This window comes from Mauremys reevesii, linkage group 1 (assembly GCF_016161935.1).
Source record: "Mauremys reevesii isolate NIE-2019 linkage group 1, ASM1616193v1, whole genome shotgun sequence".
Taxonomy (NCBI): domain Eukaryota; kingdom Metazoa; phylum Chordata; order Testudines; family Geoemydidae; genus Mauremys; species Mauremys reevesii.
In genome coordinates this window covers 61002881-61009568 of record NC_052623.1, presented here as the reverse complement: position 1 = coordinate 61009568, position 6688 = coordinate 61002881, and positions in this window count along the sequence as shown.

Genomic DNA, 6688 nt, shown 5'->3' with positions numbered 1-6688 from the left:
AATACCTTACAAAATTGCCTTTCAAACGTTTTTTCTTTTTTTAAAGACAATTTCCTGGCACTTGTTCCATCGATTTGGCTTTTAATGTTAATATAAAAGCCATATGGGATAACTAATGGGACACTAATTTATAAGAAAGCTAGTCCAAATTTAAATGTCCTTTTGCTGGTTCTCTGCTATTTGACCTAACTCATCTTAAATTTTGGATGTGTAGAAACTTTCAGTGCAATAGTTAACCATAATAAAACATTAATAGTAACAACTTCATTTATCAGTGCCAATGACTAAAGGATGCTAAAAAATTTTTTAAAGAAAAACATTGTCAAAACATAATTTATCATTATCGAAGTAACGTACCTGAAAAGGATCAATCTACACTAGGTGGTAACATGGTTCCATAACATATAAGAATGGCTGGTCCTTTCCATACAGCCAAGTCCTAAACATATTAGAACATAATTAGGGGAATATTGTTTTTTTTAACACAGTCCCCTAACATGGTCCATTTGCCTGGATGATCAGGCTTTCATTCACATCTTTGCCGTTCTGATAGGCTCTCTGGATCTATTACAATGAATTAACAGTCCCTTCTTGAAGGAGCTATTTCCCTCACTCCTCTGAGGCAATGAATGACCCTTGATTGCAGTAAAAGTTAGAGGAGCTAGAAAGTTTAAAAGAACCGAACTCTCTGCTTCTCTCTGTAGGAGAAAGGGGAAAGCTTGGAAGCTGGTAGGATTAATTATAATTTTGCTTGCCTGTAGTTATATAGTGTGTAGTGTTGCCTTATCTGGCAATTGTTTGTTCTGACTTTCTGACTGATAATAGCTTCTTACTGTAACAGTATTTGTGAAGGGGCATATCAATTGTATAAGATATGCCCTGTAGGAAACTGGCCTCCCTGAGCTGACGGGTAGTGCAACCTAAGTAGGTAAGGACCCCAAACAACAAAGGGGCCTGGGGATCATGTCCACGAGACTGGGGTTCTGTCTGGGGTCCTGCTTTACTCTGGATTTCCCACATGGAGGTTCTGAGCCATATATAGAGCATGTGAGTTTGTAGACTTATCTCACGGTAGCGTTAAAACTGACTTTGTAGGACTAGAATGCTGGTGCTGGAGAAGGAGACTTTGGAAGACCAGACTGAGCAATAGCTGAGGAGGAGCTGACCTTGTGAAACCAGACTGGTTAGCCACCAGTCAGACCAGCACCTGGTGGTGAAGGCTTTAATGGACTAGAGCAGACAAGTGGAGGAGAGCTGCCCCCAACACCCCCACTTGACCACTGATACCTTGCAGATCAGTTACAAAAAGCATTTAGAACTAATGCAGGGATACAACCTTTATAGCTTAATATCAACATTGTAAGAATTCAACTTCACAGAATCATAGAATCTCAGGGTTGGAAGGGACCTCAGGAGGTCACCTAGTCCAACCCCCTGCTCAAAACAGGACCAATCCCCAACTAAATCATCCCAACCAGGGCTTTGTCAAGCCTGACCTTAAAAACCTCTAAGGAAGGAAATTCCATCACTTGCCTAGGTAACCCATTCCAGTGCTTCACTACCCACCTAGTGAAAAAGTTTTTCCTAATAGCTAAACTTATATATCTAAATCAACTTAAACTTCCACATTACCTTTAGGCAGAGCTGTGTGAGATTCAGAATTTCCATCCTGTGGGAAAATTTTAACTTTTTTTTTCCATCCCAAAATAGGATAAAACATTTAAATTTCAAAATTTTCTACAGAATGGAAAGTCCTAAATTTGTTTGGAAATATCTAAACAAAACTTTCAACATTTTCAATCAAAATTAAACATTCCAACCTCCTGAAATCCAAATGTTCAGTTTTGATTTGCTGACATGACCCAAAATGCCTTGTTTTCAGTACATTAAATTGCATTTTCTTATAGTGGTGCATTGTGAGTTGTAGTTCAGAAGCCTGTACACCCATTTTACCCTATCGACCAGGCTCCCTGGCTGGACTACGTCTCCCATAATGCACTGATTCATGTGACTCCCATGATGCAACCCACTGTTTGGTCCATATGAAATCACAGAACTACAGCTTCCATAGGGCAATATACCACCATGTTAGGAAAATACAGTTTTTAATGTTCTGTTGAACTGATTCTAAATTAAATTATCTGAAATGTAATAGTTCATTTTAATGTTCCCAGTGGAAAAATCATAATTTTTTGGCAAAAATAAAAATTTTACCTTCAAAAATTTCAATTTTGTGGAAACTACATTTTCTATTTGGAAATTTTCCATCTTAATGATTTTTTAACCAGCTCTAGCTTTAAGGTGGTCATCTCAGCCTATAAAACCTTGCATACTCTGTTAAAAACTACCATATCTTTCTGATTTATAAATCTACTTATATCTTCACAGAGATCATCACTATGTAGATATGCTACACTGGATGGCTATTAGCATCTCCTCTTTAGAATTTCACACCCTTAAGTTTCAGGATACTTCAATCTGAAATCAGAATGAAAGGTCCTTTCTATTCCCTTACTTAGCGTGAGTCGCAAGGCTGTACTGAATTATGCATCATTTGCAAAACATCTTGAGATGTGTTGGCATGAGAACGCACCGTAGAAATTGAAGTGATGGGGCCAAATTCTGCACTGCACTTACCATCCATTGATGACTTACTAAGGAAAAGCCCGAATGACAGCATGTAAATGAGCACAGACCAGAGCCTAAACTATTCTCAAGTGGAATATGGGACAGAATGTGTATGCAATGTGAACTTTAATCTAGTTCTATAGGGGGAACAGATGCATAATGATAGCATATAAATGTTATGTTTTTAAAAGGTCATTTTCATTAATAATACTGAAATAAACTGCATCTAAAACTTCATATTCTGGAAGCAGTTCACAATAGCTTTCCTAAAGGTGTTAGTCACACTTTAAAGATTTGGATCCTGATAAATGAAACTTTGCTTGTCTTTGCAAATCTCTGCAAATAGGGAATGCACCTAGATGTCCCCCAAGGCTGGGGAACAAAACACAAGACATAGAGTTTCATTCTCTCACTCATTCTCTTTGGTGCTGTAATTCGCTGCCAGAAAACTGGCATCTGTCTTTTGGGCATTTATTTTTCATACTAAAAGCTGTAAGTCCTATTTATAATAAAACTTCTAATAGCATCATAGAATGAACATAACAGATAAGAATGGCAGTGCCATTCAAAACCTTGTTGCAATTGCTTATATTCAGGGACAATAGAAATCCTAGACATGGAAATTGTATAAAATCCAGGAATTTAGATTCTGGAGAGATAGGAATATCCATCTTCTATGGGAGGATACTAAACTTTCATTTTAAAAACTTGGGGCCAGTTCCTCAGCTGATGGGAATTGGTATAACTGCTTAGAGCTGTGCTGACTTGAGCCAGCAGAGGCTCTGGCCCTAGCATTTTCAGCTATTTTGAAGATAACCTTCACAATATAGATCTAGCCTTGCACTTGTGTTGCTAGGAGCCACATCCATTGAAATAACTGCATTGGAGACTTCATCCTGCAAGCTGTATGTGCACAGATCTCCCACAGAATTCCTTGGGTGAAGCACTTACAGGATCAGGCCTTAAAAGGATTGAGAAGTGCCCCCTTCTTTTTAATGTAGTGTTAACTCCGATGCCAAATTATAACACTATAAATGTTAATTTTGTTAAACATTTAATTGATTATCCAAGGAAAATTAAAAGGAATTAGGCTGCAAGTTTAAATATGCCAAAAGCTTTCAGATTTTTCTTTATGTTTTGGGTATTCAATGGAGGACATTTCCCCTCGTCTTTACTGAAAACAGTCTATCAAAATACATGAGGGCAGACTTAAAGGTTGCTAAGGGAACCCCAACTTTTGTGACATTAAAACCTCAATTTTATCATTTATTTGGCACCAACTGTGTTCCACGCTTTTCAGAACAAGTTATAAACATGGTCCCTGGCCCAAGGAGTTTATAATCTATGAGGCTGAGGGAGCCACTAATGCAGCACTCGCAGATTCCATCTCTGCAATGGAGCTGCCATATGGAAAAGAACACAGAGCTCCATTGAGCAGAAGAACCTCCACCAGGGAAACCAAAGATGGGGGCTCCTCCACTACTCCCATCTCTCACTCTGAGGTAGTAACTTGTTTCTTTAAAATTGTGTGGTCCACTCCCCAGGCAACCGTGTGGACGTTACTGCAGACCTATGGTTCTAGGCCACAGAGTGCTGCAGTGAGGGGAGAGAAGGGTCTGGAAGTTGTGGAGAGCTGCATGACTTCCCCATGTTCTCAAATAGCTGCACACCTTACTCCTCAGTATGGACACAATGCTGCGCCTTTCACCCTTGGCATCTGTCAGCCTAGTGTGGAACTGTATTACATAGTGGTAAGAAACAGAGCTGTGCGAATAACAGTTTTTTGGTTTGCTGCTTGTAGGGTTGCCAGGCATCCAGTTTTCGACCAAATACCTGGTCAAAAAGGGACCCTGGCGGCTGTGGTTAGCACTGCTGACCAGGCCATTAAAAGTCTGGTCAGCAGAGCAGCGGGACTAAGGCAGGCTCCCTGCCTGCCCTGATTCTGCGCAGCTCCCAGATGCTGCCAGCATGTTCCTGCGGCCCCTATGTGCAGGGGTGGCCAGGGAGGCTCCTGCCCCAAGCGCCGGCTCCACAGCTCCCATTGGTCAGAAACTGCGGCCAATGAGATCTACAGGGGTGGCATGCAGAGTTGCCTGGCCGCACCTCCACCTAGGGGCCACAAGGACATGCCAGCCGCTTCCGGGAGCTGCCTGAGGTAAGCGCTGCCCAGAGCCTGCACCCCCCCACACACAGCCCAACCCCTAGCCCAGAGCCCCCTCCTGCACCCTGAACCCCTCATTTCTGGCCCCACCCTGGAGCCCGCACCCCCAGCTGGAGCCCTCATCCCTCCTGTACGCCTGCCTCAGCCCAGTGAAAGTGTATGAGGGTGGGGGGATGGAGTGAGCAGGGATGGGGCCTCGGAGAAGGGGTGGGGAAGGGGCGGGCCTTGGGGAAGGGGGCAGAGCAAAGGTGTTCAGTTTTCTGCAATCAGAAAGTTGACAACCTTAGCTGCCTATACCGGGGAAAGTAGGGAGAGTAAAAAGAAATTCATTTAGGTCAAACAGAATGTTTTATTTGACCTGAAATGAATCTTTTTGTTATGTTTGAGCTTTTTAAAATGTTTTCATTTAGAAATTTACTTCAGTTTTATTTAAAAGTCATATTGAATTGAAAAATAGAAATGTTCTGATTTTTCTCTGATTTTTTGTTGTTGTTCTTTTTAACCAAAACAATTTGTGGAAATTGACGGAAATACATGAAATGTTTCACCTGATCTGAATCTGAATTTTTTTATTGAAAAACAGATCCGCAAAAATTTTTTGCTCATCTCTAGTAAGGTGCTCCCAGATCCCTTACTGTCATGTAAACAAGAGAGAATTTGGCCTTAATGTGATTTCCTCTGCTTTTTGAGATATGGTCAATTTGCAATATTGTTTCTACTTCTTGCCATCCAAGAAATATTTTACAGGATATTTATGCTTGCGTATGTGAGATCAAAGAATGAGGCAAACAGTGGCTTCAACAGATAATAAATATTAATATACACAGTTTAAAACATAAGGAATTCAGGAATACAGAGTACAGTACAGTCTACATGAGGGGCCAGGACGACCGAAAAAGCTGTAGCTCAACAGTTAAGAACAAAGTTAGCATGCTACAGATTACAAGGAAACTGAAGAGTAATACCCTTAAAGAGTGAGTAATATACAGCCTGATCCAGATCCTATTGAAGTCCCATTGAGCGCCTGATCCAAGTTAAGTCAACAAAGACTCCCACTGATTTTCAGGAGGAGCTGGCTCAAGCCTTCAATGCATAAATATTTCTGAGCATTTGGATTCTTATGACATGCTCTCTGAGCTTTAAGGGAAATAGAGTTGTTAGAGTTCACAGGTCCAGAAAGCATATTCTTATATTTTCTTTTTTGGCATCAGGGATATGAAATCTAGTCCCTTTTCACCCGAGGTGGGCCATGGAACTAATCTCCTATAAATCAGGTTTTAAGCCTTTCATTTCAGCAGCCCTTTTACATGGCACCTTGACTCTATTTATGCTTTTATCTGAGTTTAATCATTATTCATTTAATCTTGTGTTCTGTGTATTTAGTAGTTTAGGACCTTATTCTGTAATGCAGAGGATGCTCAGAAAGTTTTAAAGATTTTTTTTTAACAAATTATTCTATAATACTGTGTCTTACAGCCCAGTGGGTGTGGATGACTCTATACAGAGCAAATAAAAAAGCCTTGAAGAGCTTGCAGTGTAAGAGCTTGATTGCATAATCACTTACTATTAAGCATATTACTCATCTCTCCATGAGAGCTGCTCTGCTTTGAGTCACACCAGAAGCCAGTGTATTATTTATGTCTAGACACTATTGTCTGGGTCTGAATTGATCTGCAAATTCCTCAGAATGGGGACTGTATATTAATATACATTTGTACAGTGTCAAGCATACTGCTGATGCTAAATAAAATATAAGTCAAGGGGCTCCAGCCATTTTTCAACTCTGGTAATTTACGCTCTGCTCCCAGAGGCCTTGATTCAAGAAATCTCTTAAATATGTGCTTAAGTCCCACTAACTTCAACAGGAGTTGAGCATGTGCTTAACTTTAAGTTCATGCT